The sequence below is a fragment of the Gavialis gangeticus genome, unplaced genomic scaffold (assembly GCF_001723915.1).
Source record: "Gavialis gangeticus isolate Ggan-Ray unplaced genomic scaffold, GavGan_comp1, whole genome shotgun sequence".
Taxonomy (NCBI): Eukaryota; Metazoa; Chordata; order Crocodylia; family Gavialidae; genus Gavialis; species Gavialis gangeticus.
The window spans coordinates 147,325,922-147,348,498 of NW_017729032.1; the positions used below are offsets into that span (position 1 = coordinate 147,325,922).

General features: G+C 37.9%; 1 long non-coding RNA gene across 1 annotated transcript in view; it reads right to left on the reverse strand.

The window, feature by feature from the left end:
- Positions 1 to 22,577, reverse strand: part of LOC109302867 — a 102,783-nt gene that overhangs the window by 16,294 nt on the left and 63,912 nt on the right. The window contains exons 6-7 of the long non-coding RNA XR_002098950.1: positions 8,333 to 8,548; positions 4,775 to 4,972 (exon numbers count right to left, since the gene is read on the reverse strand). This is a non-coding gene — a long non-coding RNA (uncharacterized LOC109302867). The remainder of the gene's footprint in view (positions 1 to 4,774; positions 4,973 to 8,332; positions 8,549 to 22,577) is intronic.

Consider the following 22,577-nt stretch of genomic DNA (forward strand, 5'->3'; position numbering starts at 1 on the left):
CCCATTTGGGCTGGTTCAGTTTCAGGAGCTCCGGCTCCCCCCACCCCCTTTCCCATCCGCCGCCTCCTCCCCTCTCCTCCAGTTCATCTCCTCAGGACTGGGGGATGCTGCGGAGCCCTGATGAGTGGCTCGTCTGCACCGGCGAGCGGGGAGCAGCTGGGAGCCGTGAGAAAGGCAAGGGGGAGCGGGGCCGGGGGGAGGAGGCGATGCGAAGGAGCGAGCGAGGTAGCCCGGACAGACGTGCACGCCTCGCCGGCCAGCCGCATCCCGCGTCCCGCGTCCTGGCCGGGCGGCGCTCCCTCCTGCCACGGGATGCCCGGCTCCGGGAGCCCAGGTAGCTGCCGCCTGCCAGGCTCGCTGCCTGCCGCGCGCGCGCGCGCGCGCTTGTGTGTATGTGTTTGGGGGGGGGGGCGACGGGAGGGGGCTTCCTCTGATGCCTCTTTCCTCTGATATCCTTTCTCCACTGATGGCTCCTTTTTTCCTTTTTCTTTTTTAAAGAAACTCCCTGCTCTGCACAGACTTTGCTCCCCAAGTTTGCTTCTCCTCTTGCACTCTCTTTACTTGTCTCTATCCCCCCTCCCCTGCCTGACACTGGATCAAAACTAGGACAGGGGATGGCACTGTCACCCAGAGGGAACACTCCCAAGGTAGGTCTCATTGTGCGGGACAATACTCCCCCACTCCCAGTTTTCTCACTACCCTGGTGGGTTTGTTTTTTTTTTTTTCCTTGCCTCCCCTCCTCTCCTCCGCCTCCCCCTTTTTTTCTGTCCTTAATTGGTTCTATCTTGATGTGTGCTTGCTTTGTTTAGCCTCTTTTAATATTTCAGAGGAGGTAGGCAGGAGCAGTGAGCACTGGATTGGGGATGTCTCAGTGACAGGTTCCTTCCTTCTGCTGTTTATGGGCATTTGAGATCCAGCTTATCTTTCAAACTCCTGGCTCTTGGAAGACTTTCTAGAAATAGGAGCCTGCTCTACATTATGGATCCAGGGAGCCTAATGGTGTTTGCTGTCATCCAAATCATTTTCTTATCTTCATAAATGCTAGAGAGATAGGTCAGGTGCCTCATTATTTATTTTAAATATTACTGAAAAAAAGGTCTTGGATCAAGTTTTAAACTAAATTTCAGATTGGTTAAATTCCTGTTTATAGCTACATCTATGTCTATATATCTATATATAGACATGGAATTAGCTATATCTGGGTGTGTATAATATATGTGTGTGTATATAATATATACACACTATATATATATATCAAACAGGTATACACATATGCACACACACACACACATATATTACAGGTGTGTATGCACACATGCATGCATACACACATATGCATATTATGTATATGTGTATATGTATATCTGTGTATGTATTACTGTATATGGTAAACTGATTGAGAATTTTCCTGTAGTGAAGGCCTTAAAATAAATGGCTTCTGTTCAATTCCACAGAAATGCAAAATTGATGGATAAGAAAACAGAACCTATTCCTATATCTATATCTATATAACTATAAATATAAATATAGTGTGTGTGTTGACATATACACACACAAATATGGGAGGACATACTTTACTACACTAAAATAATGTTGCAAACCTGAAAGTTTCAGGCACAGGATCCTGAAAATATTTATATTAATGGGTCTCCCTGAGATTTACAGTCCTAAGGGAAGGTTTGATTTTGATGACATTCAGAAAGAGCTGGCTAGACAAATATATCCATGTATATTTTTGGCTTCCTCCATTTATTTATAAGTGATTTCACTGCTGTTTACTGTTCTTGCTCCACTGCTTTGTAATTATCTCACTCTTGAAGGGCATTTCATAGAATTATTTGCTGTTTCACTTATTACAGATTTTCAGCATCTCTGGGTGTATTTTCCATCCATATCTCTAGAAGTAGTTATGTAAGCTTTGTGTGACGAACAAAAATGATACAGAGTAATAGGAATAGGTTCTGTTTTCTTATCCAGCAGTTCTGCATTTCTGTGGACTTGATGAAGAAGCCATTTACTTTAAGGCCTTCACTATAGGAAAATTCTCAATCAGTTTACTATATGATACATATACATATATGCACACATGCACGCGCACACACACACTCATACATACACATGCCTATGCACATATACTGCTGGAAGAGAAAACTACCCGAAATTACTTTGTTAATGCTTCACTATAGGAACTGTAACTGGTATTACTATGTACATAAACAAAGAACATTTCAAGGTAGTTTCCTGGAAGTTTATAATTCACTCTGTAGCATTCACTTAATTTATAGACTGTATTATAAATATCCAGGTCCCTCCTCATCTCAGCATATAAACACTTATGTACCTACTTGTATTTCTAAAACTAACTAAACAGGGCTACATACTACATCTGAAAAACACACCACCAAGATAAAACTGTATAAAAAAGTAATGAAAATGAAATTTTATATAATGTCAACAACTTCAGCATGATTCTTGCCATAAGTGATTTAGTGCACTTCCATTTGTCTGAAATGGAGTGATATTACAAAGTGAATTAATAGAACATTAGTATTGAAAAAAGAAACAATTCTTCCTTTGAAATATGAAGTGCCACTAACTTGAGATGAAACCTGGAAGTCAGTGAATAATACATGTGAAATATTAATATTTTAAATGCATCGTATTTAAAATTACTGTGAACTTAAAATGTTTCACATCAAGAAAACATAAGTAGTTCATTTTAGATTTCAATTTTAAATGTAACATTTTTAGCAATGAAGCAATTTACTAAAGAACTGAAGTCAGGTATGTAAACATATTTTGTTATTTTGCACATGAAATATAGTCATTGTGGAATATGAATTTAATTTGTGAAGTGATAAAAAAGGACATTAGTTTTATTTTCTATTGCACTGCAAGGAAAACATTTTTAAGTAGCTGATTAATGAGATGAAATGAACTGACACACTCCATAATACTTGTGTGTGTTTTTACACCTACTGAAAACAATATCACAAAGGGACATTTATAGGAAACACAAAGTCAGTTAATGCAATAATAATCCTATTTGATTTTACAATTAATGCGGCTTAGAATAGGAATTTGTACTTGATATACCCTTCTGTTGTGTAATATACAACATGTAATGGTGGGTATTTTATTATTTAAAATTTACTATGATATTAAAATTATTGCAATAAAGTATGTTGGCAGGATTGTATTACAGCCAAATCCTGCATTCCAGCTCAGAGCCAATTGTGGCCTCTATTGGTTTTTTGCCATTTGTATTAGAGGGATGAAGATCTGGCCCTCAGTTCTCATTCAGGCTTAGCACTCATTGACTTCCACACATTCTTGGTTTGATCCAATACAAATAAGCATGTATAGCTAATTCTCCTAGGATCAAGTCATACATTCCTTATGTAGGGCCATATTCTGCTTGCTTGACACATGGAAGCCAACAGGAGCATTGTCTGAGCAAAGTGAGGATCCGGCCTTCAGTCCTTGCTGTAGTGTAGCTACCCTTTGCTGCAGTGAGCACATACCTTATTTATTCACATACTACAGTCACCTTTTCCCCTAAAATGAGCAATCAGCAACTGGGGCATGTATCTTAAACAAAAAAAGTAATTCCAAACAGTTTGGTTGCAAAGAAAAAATATCTTTCTCCTGCTTTTTCAAAACCAGCTGCATGTCCTTTTTGGGATGTGGAGTACGTGAATAAATATGGTAATATTTTGAAACTGAGGATCCGTCTTTATCTCATTGAAACGGATGAACATTGTACTGGAATAAGGATTGTGGGTCACATTGTGATCTCATTTAGGTGTTATATCAGAATGACACCTGAAGGCCAACTCCATTTGCTTTAATCAGGCAGACCTCCCATTGGCTTCAGTGACTAGTTCCAGGTAAAGAATGATGGGTTGGGCTTCTGGAAGATTTAGATACATAGGCTTGCTTCTGCTGGGTCTAGCACCAAAAAGCATTGGATTCAGATGGCTGTGAGGACTTTTCCACCTTATGTGTTACCCAAGGTACTGACAAATACAAGATCAAAAGAGGATGCCATACTCTGGGAGGCACTTTATTTTCCACTAGAATCATAATAATCTTGGACCTGCCATACTGGATCAGATCCTAAGCCCACCTTACTCAGCAGTAGTCTGGCTCCTAGAGTGCCTAGTACCAGACAAAGGTGTGAGGCACCAGTAGTTAGAGGTGGGGTAAGCTGTCCCCACATGAGGCCTCTAACAGTCTGACTAAAGATTGACTAAAGGCCTTCAGAAATCCATGTTAATAACTATAAAATGCGTTCTATTTTTGCTTTCCTTGTAAGTGTCCAATCTTTTTTGAATCTTGCCCTTGATGTTTAAATTCCAAATCGTTATGAAAGAAAAAAATATTTTCCCCATTGTTAAACTGTTTCTCCATTCCCTCTCATGTTTGTGTTATGCAAGTTACTTTTCTGTAAAATAACTTCTGTTTTTATTTTTATATCTACATTTTATTTTTATACCTACATTACTTTTATGATGTTTCCTTATGGGGTGGGGGTGCTTAAGAGGGAGAGGATTAAAACACTATGACTTTCATATCATGTTTGAAGGATAATTATTCATTTTGTCAGGAAAGAAATACTCCCATACAAATCGTTGTGCCTTAATTTTATTTTAAAGTTTGTTATTAGTCAGATGCCACAACAGAAGAAAAAAATACCATTAGCTAACCTGTAGTGAAATGAAGTAACTCCTAGTGGGCTGTATATTTTAGATATATAAAAGGATGAACTTACCTTCTTTTGTTTAATAGAATATCTGATAGTGAGGGCTGCTTTTATTATCATTTCTGCTTCTTCCTTAAAGTTCTGTGAAGGTGGCATAATAACTTATTCCGAAAAAATCTTTTCAAATATGTAAAAAAAGCTTTTGTATCAAGCCAGGTGAAGCTATGAATTCCATGAAGTTGGGCTATGAGTGCAACATTTTAGGAGCTATAAACAATATAAAAACAAGAAAGGAAAATGGTTACGTTATATAACTGGAAGGATACATTTACAGTATTTGTGCAATTTGAAAACAAAACCAAATTCACAGTACTTACTGACCAAAACTAAACACACAGGCATGATCTTGTGTCAATGAAAGGTATGGTAAATAAAATAAAGCAAGAAAAGCCTCATTATATAGCAATGTGTGGCCAGGTCTTTTTTAATTGTAGGCTGAAATATCTTTATATCTACAGCAATAGCAATAATTCCATTAGGGAACAAAACACCTATAACTTTTCCATGTTGCTTTAGATTTTCTATGACTGCAAAGCTTAAAGTTTGGTTTTTGGCAGCCTCACTTAGGCAGGAAGGTTTGCAGTTTACTGTTCGTGCTGTTTGGAGACCTGAGCCTGCAAACGCTCACTCAGAGTTGTCTCTCTCACTATGCAAGCAAGGGTTCACAAGATAAGGTCCTATGTGCACACAAGGCTGATGTTTTCAGCCCTGTGTCCTCCTGAATCTATGCATAGGTACCTGCCTAAAATAAAGTTTTAAAGGTGCTGAGCACTTGTGGCTGGCTGCCAATGCCATTGACTGCAGTGGGATTAATGAAGCTCTGAATTTCTGAAAATCAGGCTGCTTTTTTCTAATTAAGGAATTAAATATGGTTTTAAGAACCTGGTTGTAGGTACCCCTCATTGACAATTTTGGCAAAGCATTATCATTTGGAATTTACGTTTCTATCCTAAGTAAATGTACAGGAAATGAACATTAAGTAGCAGGAAAACTGATGAAAGCGGTTGGGTAAAACCATTGCATGCCACTGCTCTTATTTCTACCCAGCCACAAAGGTTCTGTATTGTCTATATTGATTTAAATGGCAAACTACTGTTTCATGTGTGACAGTTTGAAATTTCTCTGTTTAGTTGGGGCAGAATGGGATGCTAAAAGTAATCCCGAAAAGCCTGATGAAAAATGATAATATCAGTGCTAGAAATGCTTATTATATAATTAAATATATTAGGAAAACAGGGAGGCTAGAAGTTTTATATAGTGGCTTATGCTTTAAAAGGCTAACATTTTAGCTTCATAAATTAAGATCTTAGTATTCCACTGCTTTCATGCTATAATTTGAAAATACTAAGAAGTAAATCTTCACAGACTTTTTAGGAGGTCCAGTAATCTAAGTGAAATATTTTGAATTATAATAAACAGCTTACACTTGCTATGGGGGACAAGAAAGAGGACTGAGGAAGAGAAGATGTTACTTACTCTACTATTATAATTCATCATATGATATTCAACTTCCCCTTTTATTGATAGAAGTGGGTCAATGGTAAAGCTTCAAATGACTTCATTAGAATGATTTCAGGATATAGACCTCTAAATTTGCCCCCTTCCCTGAGTTTCAGAAGAGTTCTTTGGGAAATGAACTTTGTGAGAGTAACAGTTGAGATCTGGGGCACAACTTTTTAGCTTGGTCTCAGATCTAATAAAATATTTAGAAAAAAATATCTTTGATTTTTCCCGAAGTAATTGGTTATGTACAGCACCAGTTATTTAATACTTTGAAATTTCTGAAAAACCTATATGCATTTTTAAAAAATATGTTTAGCAAAGCAACCTTAAATATTAATAGGTGATGTGCTTACATGTTAAAGGAACATTCTCAGCTTGTAATATGGTCAATTAAATAAATGTGTTATACATTGTTTTGGCTACTTTAATGAGTTTTCCTCCTGATTTTTGGCCTTTTATATTTATTTTTATTTATTTTTGTCTCCACTGTTGCTATATAGAAAAACATTACAGGCAGTGAGTGAATATGCAGGTTAAACTGGCCACACATAGATTGCTATAAGGAATACACAGTAAATATGACTCAAATATAGATAGTTTCTCTGAGCTCTTTCAATTAGAATAATCATTGTGTTATAGTAATAGTCAGTAAAAAAATAACCAGAAATGTGATTTTTAAGTTGACAGTGCCTCTCTAAGTTATGCCTGAAGAACCATTTCAGAAAAAAAGACAGTCTACACTGTACTGGATTTTATTTGTTTAAATGCAAATTTATGGAGCTGGCCGCATACCAAAAATCAGAGAGTTTGGTACTGCAGTAGCTGTGGTGCTTTTTTCAGCATTGTGCATACTACAGAAACACAAAGGAGAATATAACTATATGACAGCTGATATTTAGATTTAGCATTATACTTTTGCTTGGTGCAAACATCACTTCGTTTTACACTATAGAATGTTATTTTGTCAAATCCAGACACTGGTTTATAAAAGCCGGGATTATTAAGACTCAAAATTAAGAGTTATTTTTGTATAATATTTCCTCTGTTATTAATCTCCCTGGTTTCCACAAACCCTAGTATTCACGTACAAACTTGTCCACAATGTAGAATGTCTTAATAAAGCGTGAGTTCAAAGATACACAATTAAGAAAATGCTTCATACTGAAAGTAGTGAAAGGATTTCTAAAAGCACACTGATGTGTCGTATCATACTTTTCAAAGTATTTTCTTTTTAGACGCCATCTCTGATTTCAGTCCACAGGGCCTGATTTTAAGAAGCCATATCCATTGTTCATAGTTCACACCAGCTAGCAGAGGTACGCACATAACCTTTATCTATCACCTGCAAATTATTTACATTATTTTACTTTTCTAAAGTAAGCATTCCCAGTGAGCTGCACTGAGAAAATGCTTTTCACAGCATTAGTACAGAAACATGTTACAAAAGAATATTAATCTAATACATTCCAAAATTCAAATACTTGTGATTAATAAGCATTATTATCTATAAATAAGGCTCTAATGATACTTTGGCAGTGTTGTAAACACAAGAATCAGAAGCAATTATTGTCATTATTGTTCTGCAAGTACTTCCCATGAATACCAAATGGATATTGCTGTCCAGCAACTTGGCAAATATAAATCCTGTAAAGAAACAGATGTCAGCCAAGCAGGTCTGTCTGGCTGCTAATACCCACATTTGCCTAAAACACAGTGTACCTAAAGAAAAAAAACAACTAAGCTATTGGAAGTAAGAAAACCATGAGTAAAACCTCTTCCTTATATTTATTAGCTCACAAAAATATGCACTAAAATAAAGCTTAAATATAGGTTTTCAGCATCCCCCGAGGTGAACTGTTTGCACTATGGCCACAGTTGTAAGTGAGAAATGGATACTATGCACTGCACTGAAATTGAAGCCCTCTCTGTCTGAAACACACAAGGGTGAAAAAATTCAAAATTAAAGGTGACTTGAAAGTAATTAAAGATAACAAATCAAACTGTTATTATAGTACATCATATCAAATGTTCCAAATAAGCAGGCTAAAAAGGCATTATGTTTACCTGTCCTCAATTTTCTACATGTCTTGTTGACTTAGATTCACTGCTGATCACCAGCTCCTGCTTGTTATGACACCCCAGTGTGCATTCTGCTGGCGACATCTCCACCATCATGGAAACTTGCCCATTTAGGCAGCATTCTGTGGTGGGTGTCCTGTTGTTTACAGGATGATAGGGTGTCATACCAAGTGGGAGCACTGTGACTCCGGATCTCAGGCTCTATGGAAAAAAGTACAAAACAGTAAAGCTTTACATTCCAAATGTGTTGAATTCTTCTCTCTCCTCCTTGGGAGCTGGGGTGTGTAGCACCTTGCACCATGTGGTTTAACATTTTGTTCTCTATTTGTAGGTCAACATTTCCATGATTAAACTTCATCCTTTATTCAGCCTGTTCTGGCTAGGTTTTGCAGCACATGTGAAGTAAGCTGTTTTCACAGCTAGTAGGCCAAATCTTACTCTGGATAAGCATGTACAGAAGCCAAACATATGTGACTAAGTCAGCTATGTAAATCAGCTCACTGGTAAATTGGAGATAACTCTAGGTGCTTAACAATGAAAATAAAAGGGCTGGTCATACTAGCCACAATTCGTTACTGTGAGGGGATAACATCTCACAAGTGAATTTATTTGCATATTCAAATTGCATGATCACACTCGTAATGATATCAAGTCTGGTCCAAAATCCATCAAGACCAATGGATCTATAGGCTTAGGATCAATCTGGTATTTCAATTGCCCCAGTGAAACAACACATAGTGGGCGTGTCTACACAAGATGCTACAGCAATGTAGCATCAGCAGGCACTAACCGTGGCGCGGCCGCTACTGCAGAGTAGCTCGTTGCTACTGTGCAGGAGGGTCGAAAATGACCCTTGTGCCACCAGGACTGTGTAGTACCACTTGGTAAGGTGCAGTTAGGGGCATGTGTGGATGTGCCAAGTATACATTCAAGCTGGGGAAAATACTGTCCTCTAAAAGAAAACACATTGGTATGATATCCTGTCCCAAGTATAGACTGTCCTCACCCCAAAAAAGACCACTGAAATCAGCACCCCCATTTTTTGGGAAAAGTCCTGTAAGTGCTCACCAGCCTAAGGAAAAGGTTATACATGTCAAATCCTTATTTTGGAGAATTTTCCTTGAAGGAGTGTGTCCCAGTCATATACTGTTATTATATTAGAGAGATTATTTTTGAGGCATAAGTTACCAGGTAAGTGTGTAGAGGGGCTGTGTGGCTAGTTATGTGCTGATAGCTGAGCCTGATGTGTAATAGACTTCACATGTATAGTTTTTAGACCACCTAAATCTCTGGTATGTGGTTTATGACTTTATCAGTACTACATTGATGCTGGCCTTCAAGGTGTTGGGGTGAGGGGCAGAGGGGTCTAGGAAAACTTGAGCCCTTTTCTTAACACTCCTGAAGCAAGGATTAGGATGAATCTTTTTATTTGTGATAATGCAGAGACGTTTCCAACTGAGTCACTGAGGCACAAATATCCTTAGCAGGAACGGACCTGTCCAATAACATCGTGAGCTACTGAAAGAGAAATATGCTCTGCAGCAACCCTTGATCATGAGTTGCCATAATGTGCTAAGAAACTATTTTTGTCTGAGACAATACTTCCCAGAAATCACCTCTTGGATAAGACAGGTTTATGTACCTTTTTAGCTCAGGACAATGGGCAATGTATAAAATGGGACTTTTTGTGACTTACATTAGACATAACCCTGAGTAAAACTTGCCCTTTTCTGCCTCAGTGCACACCCCATTTAAACTTTGTGCAGTAGCTTGTTTTGATAATGAGATGCATCTTATTAATTAAAAACAAATCTTGTGTCAAGATATTGTCATTTTATTTGTTAGATATTCAGCACAGAAACTAAAATTATGAAGGTCAGTGCTTCCTTGCATGTTGTATTACTTACTCTTTGGCAAGTCTTGTAATACACATGGACTGGTATATGGGATAAAGTAAAGAAACTGCACCCTGGGTGGATTTAGGATTTTGAAAACGAGGGTGTGGGTAGTGTGGTGCAACACTGCATATAACACATTTGGTCTGGTTATAGAGAAACTAGAAAATTTGCTAATATGTTCAGGCAGAGGGCTATATTATTCAGTTTAGGATCAAAGCAAAAACAAATGTGACTTAATTGGAATGTGTAGTAATTTGCTAGTTTATATGTTAAGTTTGAAAAACAGAATAGATAAAGATAATCAAAATATATTGTTTTATTTGTCCTGTAGTCATTATAGCTGAATGTACATCTCTTATTCAGATTCATAAAACATTCTAGCCTTTTTGAGCATCTTGACAGGGCATCCAGTATTTTGCTGTCAATCATTTCCATACCAGAGTTAATGCTCACCTAAGTTAATATTGCTACACCTGAGTTAAGTTTTTCAACTAGAACAAAAAAACAGCTGCAGGGGTGTGAAACAGGAGAGAGCTATTAACAGACACCAACATTGCTAAAGAAAGAATAGTTTGAATAGCAGAACGTCAAGACTATTAAAAAAAGAGAGGGTTGTTAACACCTGTGGGGTGAAGAGAGATTACCAGGAATCAAGTAGATGATAATGAGCCCCAGCACTTTCTGAACAGAAATGTTGCTGCCTCTCCTGAGCAGTTGGTTATAAAGTTTGGGCGGAACAGGAATCAAAGAGGGGTTCAACTGCACCACGGCACCCCAAGCTGGATCTGCCTCTGGACCACACAAACCCCATCCCTGTAGCTCTTTTCCCCTGGACCAAGCACTGACCTTGTGAAGCATCCCTAGCTGTCTGCTCAGGACTGGGGCCTCAGGAGTCATGTCAGGAAAATTGCTGAGATATGCAGATTCCACTAACATTTAGCATGTTTGTTAATGAGAGAAAGAAGTCCAAGGTAGATTTAGAGCAGTGGGAGGATGTGGTGAGGTTCAGCATTGAATAGGATGTGGAGTGACTGTGAGAATGATCTTTGAACGGAAGAAAAAGAAAAGGGAGTAGAGAAACTGGATCTAATTTTGTTCTGCTTACATGGATATAAGTCAGGAATAACTCCACCAAAATCTCTACAGTTGTACCATGTAAATTTACTAGAAGTGAGAGAAAAATCAGCCTATTTCTTTTGCCATTCCTACAAAGTCACGTAACCCCCCTGCATCTATTCTTCCCTTTCAAATATACCATTCTTGTAAAGTGCTAGATGTTGTTATTGCTGTTATTGTTATTATTCTATTACTATAAAAGAAAGCAGAAAAAGGGAAACTTCAGAAATACAATAGAAGGGAAGATTTTATAATAAGACCTAGACAGCTATGTTACCACAACTTAAGCATGAAGAAGTGGCAAGTAATATTTTTCTCCTTGCTTATTATGGAGATCAAGTTGCCATTTTTATGGTTAATATTAGTTTCCTTCTGTTGCAGTACAAACCTTTTTAGGTTCATACAAACTTGAATTAAAGATGTGGTATTAGACTTAATTTCAGTTTAACCAAATGTAGGGTATATTTTTGACACCTTTTTCCTTGTTTTTTAGTTTTTTCATGGATAAAACCATCAGTAAATACAGTTTCATCCTCCTCTGGTGACCTACTCCATTTAATTATAAGGAAATAAGTAGTTCCACACTGGCCTTCATTCAACCCCATAATGTTAACAGGGGTCTTTCTGTAGACTTTAGTGGGGTTTGGATCAGAACCTCCAGAAGAGAATATATTCCTCCACTTCAGCCCACCAGCTCCCTCCCCTGCACCATCTTGAACAGTTACAAACTTGAAAGTATATGGTGACTGTGCAATATTACTGTAACCATATAAAGAAATGGCCTGCTTCAGATGGGTTCTACTATTGAGTGCTTCTCTATCATACATTTCACATCTGTGACAGCATGTTAAGGATAAAGGTTCTTATAGCCTTAACCCTGAATATACATATGAAAAGAAGAAACAAATTAACTAAAAGATAAAAGATATTGATGGAAGTATATGAGATGCTCTTTAACATGCGTATTATTGACTCAATAGATTGTTACGGCTTCAGAGCTATTAGGGTCTGCTGTGTCAATGTGTACTTAGGGACTGTTTAATATGCAGATGGTTGACATGACAGACCTCAGCCATTACAGTCTATCATGTCAGTGGGGATACATGCATATGCACTTTGAGAACCTTCCAAAACTCCTTTTAAAATATAGCTATTGTGCATGCATAGCTGCTTTTTACAAATAAAATAAAAAGCTGGTTATTTTCAATAGCCAGAGACTACACAGAATGGATTAATCAGTAACAGGATTTCTTTCCAAATTAAGCCATTTTAAGTATAGCATGTACAATCGGTGGGCCAGGGTGTAATCTTAGATATGAAGCTCCTATCACATCTTGTAAAATTAGCTTTTGCACTTGTGCCTGTGTATAAGAGATCAAAATCTGTCTGTGTGTCTGTTTGAAGAATATAGTTTTGTCTTTTTTGAAGGGTAAGCGAGTGTTGTCTCTTTTTCCATTCAAATAATCTTCAGTAGCAATTAAATAGCTTATGCTACCTAAGAGATCAGTTATTACAAGATAAGTAGCATGACAGTTTAGAAAAACTGAGGAAGTCTTTGATTATTTACTAAGTTTTGATATCTTCTTTTTGCCTGAAAATGCTAAAAAATGAAGTATAAGATACAACATGAAAGACTCATTTGAACATCATAAGGAAAAGAATCAGTAGTTTTGCGTTTCTTTTCCTTAACAACTTTTTTTTATTAAAATAGCAAAGCCAAGTGTTGTGTTTAATAAGATATACTTTTTCAATTTTAACATCAAATATAAGAATATAATTAAAATATAGCTAAAAAAAATTGACATTTGTTGTAAGGTATAGTACTGCAATGTCTGTTTCTACAGTTTCACATAACCTTGAGTGCATTAGATTCTTCCATTAGATATGAAGATTTTTTTTATTGATATTTTGAAGGTCAGTTGTCCACTCATATTTTCAGTCACAGGTTCATTTACATGGGACTAGTAATATTAGTAGGGTGTTAAATCTAGATCATTTCCAAAATACTAATTAAACTGAGTGAGGTGCATAGCATAGTTCTAACATGAAAATGACAAGAATAATGTCCAAATAATGATGGGTATGTAACGCTTTAGAGGCCTTTCCTTTTTTTTTTTTTTTTGAGTTATGGTCAGCATGCAAATGCTTAAATGAAACAATAAATGCTTAGAATCAGACTGATGACACTGTTATCTTTTATCCTTTCTACTACCTGGCCCAACAGGAACAGTATCACAGTAATCCTAAGGAACCTTTGTTTGAGTGCCCACAAAGATGGAATGAAGCATATAGCAGCATTTCTCACCATTTCTCACACAGTGATCTCCAGCTCTCCAGCACAATTCCTGAAGGACTGCCAAAGAAACTTAAGGAGGTGGTCTGGGAAAAAGGGGAAAGACACACACTTCAGGCAGAAGAACCTCTAAGGGTGCCTATACATGAACAGGGAAGCTGCTCTGATGCTCTGTAATTCCAGTGTGTTGGAACAGACTCGTGTTGGAATCGAGTCTGCTGGAGCATGACAATTACCACATTCCAGAACCTCCTGCATCTCATGTATAAGTGTCCCTGCACTTCAAAATGGTGGTGGGGGAATTTTCTATAAAGCTTGTTTGGTGAGGTTTGGATAAAGTGGCCCAATGCCATTTTGAAGCATGGGGATGCTGATACATGAGATGTCTTGGAGCTGCTCTAATTAGAGTGCCCCCTCCCTCTCCCTTCCCCCCCAACTCCCAAAGCACATGTACAAACACCCTAAGATATTACTGCTTAAATCTGCACTAACTCTGTCTAAAGAGTGCTCTCTGAGGGGTCACTGAGAGGCAGATACCACCAGTGTGTTCCGGTGGAGAGGCAAGCCATTATCAAATCATCAGCTTGTCATGGTATGATGTCACTATTAAATAAAAAAAAGGGCCAGGGCCAGTGCAGAGCCAAAGCAGACAAACATGTATGGACTGAGAGTGGTCACAGGTTTGCACTGCTGGTGCCTAAAGATACTCAGTCCATGCAAAGACCTGACTGCATCCTTTGCTCTTCCAATAGCTTAGTTACTTTTTTCCTAATGTGCACCTATTGGAAGTAGGAAAACTACTGATTAAAATCTCTTCCTTCCTTTTATTCACCCACAAAAACACATGCTAAAATAAAACTTAAAAACCTTTCCCCCTTAAATGTTACAAAATGGGTAAATCGGGTACTCCTTTTCCCCATGGTTTTGTGTGTGTATAGGAAGATAGAGCCCCAAATGAGTTGCTTACATATTGTACCAGTTAGACGATAACTTGGTTTTTCACTGTGCTGCACAGCATAATTATTTTGAGCTTCATGCAGGTAGGTAGATAAGTCAGATCATCTTGCTTTACATGTACAGGCTCCTGCCACTTAAACTACAGGAGATATGATGTAGTTGTATATGTGATCAATATTGGGTCTATGATGTAGAGTTGAATAGTTCTAATTCCATTCTGCAGAGGGCAGCAGGGTGGATGAGTATTAAAATATATTCTGTTCCCAGCATAATGAAAGAAAAATCAGATTTGCATGACAAAGCTAACCTTGGTAGCTTTAACTTATACTGTGATCTTGGGACACCTATATGATCACTTAACTGTAAAGTCATTACTGCATATTTATACATACACTTCTTGGAATCAGTTAATTTCCCATTGCTATTACTTTGTATCTAGATATTTTCACTTAATTCAGTGTAACATGTGCACATGTGTGTGTAGTAAATATATGTATGTGGTTATATCTCTAGATATAGATACACACACACATATAATGTGTGTGTTTGTATATATGTGTATCTATTGAAAAACACACACACATGAAATCAAAGCACCATATTACCCAGTGAAAATCAATAAAGTGAAAATGTAGCTATTGACAGCACTTGTAATTTTGCCTATTACAATGGTGTGCCTTTTCTTTGAATGCAGAACACTTTTATGCCCCATTAAAGCATGGCTGACATAGCTTTCAACTACTCACAAATGCTGAGATGTTGAAAAACATAACATTTACAAAAGATACATCTGGTGCATATTTATAAGGATCAGAATAAGGAGTCATTTAAATAGTTCATGTGCCATCACCATATTAGGAGGAAAGTTTCTCCAGCCCCATATGTGAAATCAGCAATGAAATGTGTGCTAATTTAAATTCTACTTATATGATATTGCATGTCTGGGTACTGAATATACCAAAACAAGAGCATTTTGAGACATGTACACATCTCTCCAGCTGAGTAGTACATATATCCATTTCAGTGTGTGCATATTTAAATCTACACGGTCAGCAGATGATCAGGTGATTTGTTGAGGGGCAAACATTTCATGCTGTTTCATAGAAATGTATCCCTGACTGCTAATTAAAATACGTCAGTATTTGCTTTCTCGATTCCTTTCTAAAGAGATATGTGAGAACAAGCTAGAAATCGGTGAATAAATATGTAGATTGTGATGCAGATGATGCATTTAATTCAGCAGATGAACAGGATGTACCAGCTTATTTTGTCAGATAATGTGTTGAGAAATAAAAAAATATTTGGCCCACTTCTACCAGTGCAGTGTAGTACTTGAAATAACCTAGGAAGACATGTTTTAATTAATGTTATAGGTCATGTTTTAAACAGATCAAGGCAGAGAATTTAAGGTAAAACTGGTAGTCTCTTTTGGTCATATGAATATAATTTTCAATTTCTGTGTATATAATTGAATTTAACCTAATGTGACCTAATCTTTTTGCACCCATCACTATGGTATCTGGGTGCTAACAATATTACTTAAAGCAAAAGTCATTCCAGAGGACTTCTGCATGTCATTTTGCTGTAAATCCATTTTTTTCCCCAAATAATATGTTGCTTATCTCCAAGGTAAGATTTGTCAAAGATTTTATTTTATTGTTAGACATTTACACATCGAGGGTACAGAAAGCATACCATTTACATAAAAGCATTTTCTTTACGCACAATGTATGTAATTCCCAAACTTGCATGCACAAATTTAGGTTTAGCTTGGGCAAATGAGAGAGGGAAGACAAATGTATAGGCAGGTTTTGAATCTAGTTTAAGTCCAGGGTGTCTAAAGATCCATGTATCTGACAACAGGCTGAAAGCTCTCATCCCATCATCTGATACTACATTCTTAATTCATGCACAGCACTGAAAACAAGGCCTGACAATAAAACCTCTGAGTGATACCATCAGGGATGATCACCTCTGGAAGGTTTGAGGCTTTGGTGACAGCAGGTGAGGCAAATTTGGCTGACCAGGTTATGCTCTCACCATTGCTAACTGATTGAGCACAATGAGATTCTGGCCAAACTCTTCAGCACAATGGGCAACAGCAATACTAAATCAATCTTTGTCTCTTGCATTTGGGCTGAGAAAAGCTGATGGGGGAATTCATGTTATATCCCTTGGTGGTATATAAGTATTAAGCTCTATGAGCAGTCGTTATTGCTGTTATTAATAATAAATATTAAGCTACTATTTCTAAACCTGTCTTGCATCCTAGTAGCACACATTTTTAAACCTGTCTCGCATCTTAGTAGCTTGGAAGTTTATGGTCAAAATATAGAACTCTTTTCGAAGGAGATGATCATTTACTTGATAGGTTGTAAAGATGAGCTGACCTACTGCATCACTTCGTGTTCTTTTAATTGGATAGCTTTTCCTAATGCCTGATCTGCCGTGTCAGTCTGGCAGCCGTGCACTCTATCTGTATGCCCACCAGGAGCCAGATTTTAATCTCAGATGCATGGCATGCACTCCTCCTCTCCACCTCATCCTCTCACCAAAGAGCTGTTTTCAAATACACCTCTATTAAACTACTTTATTTTAAAAGGAACAACTGCCTTCTCCCTTGGGTCTGCTCAATTCAAGGGGATAGGTGTGCAAGGACAGTAGAATGCATGTTTCCAGATGTAGCTAGGCCTGTGCTATATGCATGGGAGATTAGAATGTCACCTGACATCTGCAGACTAAAAATCACTGTGATTTTTTTTCATTTTGGTCCCTTTGCTATTTTTATTTTAGGGTGTTTCCAATAGATCAAATACAATTCAGCCTTATTATGGACTCAACCTATTTGTCAAATTTTGTTTTTCTCTGAAGTGGTAAGAGAAAGCATTTTAAAGTAATATATATCGTTTTCTATTTATACATCTTAAAAACAGCTGAAGGTGATTTCTCCCCCAACCCCCTCCCAAGATCTAAGAAAAATAATTACACTGGGTTGAAATTTTATAAATAAAGTTTCAACTGAGAATAGATTTTTATTGCCAAGATATATAATAGGTGTTTTTGAGAGGTCATTAACTTCAACACTATAGTCAAGCAGTGTTACAGCCTACACGGCATCATTCGTTAAGCAATTAAGTTACTGATAGGCTTTTACATTTATTTACCTTTATGGAAAGATATGTTTACTCAACCTGAGAACAAATCAACATGAGGAGGCGGAAGTTCAGAGTAAATTTGACTAATGATGTTGTGTTTTCATCCTTGGAAGAAAGAAAAAAGCCTTTCTGCTTTTGATGCCATTTTATCTCCATTGGAAGAGATCCGAAATGATCCAGACTGTCATGTGAAAGCTTAGTTAAGCTCAGATCCCCTTTGATTGCCTCTGAATGTCTCTCTCAGTTGGCTCGTACCTCCTTCATATGATACAGCATACAGCACTTCAGTTTGTTTATTAAACAGTACTTTAACTTTTTAGATTTAATGTTCTAATGATTCAATCTTTAAGCAAAATATAGGGGGGACCTTTATCACTAGAAGAAAATTCAGTGTGGCCTCCCTGGTGAAATGTCAATTAATTCCATTTGAGCATGGCTTTATTAAACTACAAAACTGACTACTTTATGTTATACTTCTCATTGAACCCTAATTATCTCTTTATTTCCTTATAGGCTTTTACCAGTTTCTCCAGCCTTGCTTCTGTGGATTTCATAAGCCCTGTTTCTCCAAGTGATGCTTCAGTGTCACCTGTGGTGGAATCCATTACGTGTGAACATCACCATGGGTATCTCATTTTTTTTAACTTTCAGTTTTTAAGAAGAGAACAATAGATATGGACCTGAATCTGGAGCTGTTCTGTGGGCACAACTCCCATTTAAATCAGTGAGAGATCTGTACATATAGCAGCTTTAGACTATGGCTGAAATTGAAGGCAGGCTCTGTGCAGTGAGGGCAAGACATATCCCTCCCTTCCTTCCTCCTGTTCTCTCACTTTCTCCTTCTCTCCCCAATTTATTTGCTGCCCTTCCTAAAAAAGACTCAGGGTTTAAGTGATCAGAAACTGGTTTAAACTTGTAACCAAACAGCTGTTCATTGCACATAAACCAGTTTGAAAATGGCTGAAACCGATTTGAGATAAACCTGGTTGAATGTAGTATCAGACTTAACTGATTTGGCTCAAACCGGTTTATGTAATGTCTGTCCCAGACCCCTTGCTGGTTTAAGTTAAACCAGACTCCCCCAGCATCGTGGCATGCTCTCTGGGCTAGGTGGAGCTCTCTGCTTCACAGCAGGGCTGGCCCCTCCCCCCTGTTCCCTGGCTGGAGCTTGGCAGAGATAGCAGACATCTGCCTGGCTTCCCCCTTCTTCCACCTCCCCTCCCCACTCCATGCTAAGCAGGGATTGCCCCATCCCCTGTGCCTTACACAGCACTTCTCAGTTTGGGGGAGACGCTGTTTCCCCTAGCGCCCGCTGGCATAACAAGAAGCAATGGGCACAAGTTGATGGAGAGGAGGTATAGATTGGACATCCGCAAGAACTACTTCACAGTTAGGGCGGCTAGGAGCTGGAACCAACTTCCAAGGGAAGTGGTGCTGGCCCCTACCCTGGGGGTCTTTAAGAAGAGGCTGGATGCCTACCTGGCTGGACTCATTTGAGTCCTGTTTCTCTTTTGGGGTTTTTTTGTTGTTCTCCTGCCCTGGTGGGGGGTCGGGCTAGAAGATCTACTAGGTCCCTTCCGACCCTTAATCTATGAATCTATGAATCTATGAATTAGTTAGCAGACTACATGCTGGCTACAGTCCTGTGGCAGATGGGACAAAGGCAGAATCAACAGGTAGCTGATAGTGTCCCTTTGTTGTTTTCTTAATGGGGTGATAAACACTGAGTTAGGGGTGATAAACACTGTGGTATCAATTCCTTGCTGGGCTGGTCAGAAGGTGGTGGAGGGGAACCCCTCCTTAATCAGGGTGTCCTGCCAGGGCCTGGCCATGCCCCCCTCAGCTCAGGACCGTGGAAGGGAAGGGAGGAATGCTCTAGCACACCCTGGCTTCTAGCATAAGTCAGTGCAGGCATGTGCCTGTGTTTTCTCAGTCCAGAGGGATTGCCTGTATTGTTACAAATTGGTTCAGCTTAGCTAGGTTAGACTAACCTGCAAAGATTGAATCATTTCAGGCTCAGGCTTTTTGAATGTCTGTCCCTAGCCTTATAGACTAACTAAGTTCTATATCTAAGATATAGATATAGATCTTATTTAGTGTATAGATCTACCTTGCCTTATGACTTACAATAACTTACAATAAAAGAACAGAATAACTTATAAAACAGGAGAATGGATAAGAGAACAAAACAACTTTAAAGATAACTAGAGTATAAACAGAAAACAGAGCCACCCCTAAATAATATCCCATCTTAGCTTTTTTTGCTAAATGTGTATCCAAATAGGAAGAGCACACACCAACTGCAGAGAATTCCTCAGGCTGACAAAGGGTTTTTAAACCTGAAAGTCTGCTAAAAAAATTTTTCCAACTATTTAAGTTGGTTTAATAAAAGATATCAGATTCACCCAAAGAACCTTGTCTGCCCATGTCCTTAGACCAACACGGCTACAACCTATATCCCTGTATCCAAATAGAAAGGTCTTACAGCATGCCTGAAAGTTGTCTAGGCTCAGGCTCTGACAGGCCTCAAGTGGGAGGGGGCCCTAGGCCTGAGGAGCAACTGCTGAGAACAATTTAAATGAATATAAAGTGGACATATCCTCTGCTACTATGAATCAACATACATTCACTGGCTTCAGTAGAGTTCTACTATGAGGTTTCCCCTTAGATGAGGATTTTATTCCTGAATTTTGTGAGTTTGGGATTTGCAGTTATGTGATTGCACAGCTATTAACGCTTTGAGACCAGAGAATCCTGTGCTTTGGGATCCATACCCAAAGACTGGGTTCTGCTGATAATTTTTTAATTATAAGAAGTTAGAAGACAAAGTTATTTTGCTGCATGCACACTACAATATGGTCTTTCATGCCTGGGGAAAAATTTGGAGTTCCTTAATTGGGCAAAAGCCCTTTTACGGTCAATTGCAGTTTTGCAAAATTAAGTACTACAAAATATATCCAATATTTATTGCAGCATGCTCTAACTCTGACCTGCAAAAAACACTTGTCTTCATACTTAGATTACCAATTAGAAGAAATCGGTAGCTGCACCAAATATGTGATGTTTTTGTGATGTAGGGGAAAAAAAAACTTAACTGGGATTAGTTTAAATCACATATGCTATTCATTGCCTTTGTGATCTAAGCCAAATTTAAACCCAGGTGTTCATTCTTCATTTGAACTCAGACATTATCTCATTGTACAATCTAGGTGCTTATAACTCATCCAAAACTTGTTCTGGAAGCATAATATGGTATTTTGGCTCTGAAATGATTTCATTGTTAGGCTGAGTGTTACACAGATGGTATTTTAAATATAAAATTCTTTTTATGTTTCTTGCAATTTCATACTTATTTCATTACCTCATTATTTATGTGAAAGGGACACCATAAATATGAAATATGTTCAGTTTAAAAAAAGTTGAGAGTAGTTTCGATACCTTGCCCTGAATCTTTTGATGCTGTTGGCTTCACTGTCACATTTTCTACTTTAAAAATATATTTATGTCCCTAGCTGCTGTGTGACGGATCCACACAAACAGCAGGGGGAAATAGTCTCACTTAGTTGATTATAGGAGAGAAGTGGCAAAATGGCTATGCACAAAAAAATGCTGCCAAATGCAGAAAGAGAAGAAAATGAACAAAATAAAAAAATATTTTTGCCAATCTCTCTTATTTCTAGTAATTTCTTATTACTTATAACAGCAGCAGGGAAACAGTTTTCGGACGAAGATGTGATCTCTAAACCAAGGGTCTCTCTCAAATACAAAAATATATTCATTAAATAAACATTAATTATGAGAACTGAAACTACTCATTTAAATCAATAATAATAACCAGGAGGAAACCAAATCATAGTAACGCATTAACTTTATTTTGCTGTTCAATATGCTATAATTTAAAATAAATTCAAATAGTCATAATCATTCAGCTCCATATGCTGGAAATGGAAAAGTTACCTTAAACCAGCTGCATATTGCAAGAAAAATGAAAGAAGAGGTGTTTTCAAGAAACAGCATATGGGGACCAATCCTCAGCAGATGATTTACACCAACTAAAGCCCTGGCCCATAATTGTAAGCACCAGGTGTCATGATGAGCTTTTTCATGGAGTTATATGTTAATGCCTTTCATTAAGGCAAAGGTGAATGTAATTTTTTTATTTTACCCCTTTTAAGTGCTGAAAGGGAAGTACATTCTTTCAGAAAAAGAAAATCTAATTTGAGGATTTTATGTTATTGAAAATTGTGGGCTCTTTGCCTAACTTGTATGGGATTTTTGTTCTGTTTCATTTTGTATTGCCTTATTCAGTAGGCCAAATCCTCCCCTGACTCACAGCTCACTAATTCTGATGTTTGACAAGTCCATTTCACCTGTTCAGCCTGTTGGAGTTCCCACAGCAGGATCTGTGGCAGCTTTTTCTTTCTACCCCCTGTCTGAGATGCATTTTCTGCTGTTTGGATGCTGTGGCACAAAGTCCCACGCTGTTAGAAAATTGAGAAAGAATTAAAAGGGTCAACAGCTATGGTCAGCACTAAATGCTACTACTAAAGTATCCCAACAGCTCAGCATATATCAAGTCTTACATACAGTAACAAGGCTTTTTTTTTTTACCTTTCCAAAGGTAGAGGCCAGATTGTGTCCAGCCGCTTCACGTTGGCAGAAGAGTTGTATGGACATTAAGGCCATTTCTAGACATGCTCACCATTTTCTAAACCATATTAACTAATCAACATGTTAACAGTTTGAATCAAATTTCTATTCAAATGAAGGGTTAGTAGATGATCTTTGACCATCAGCCCCTTAACAGACCC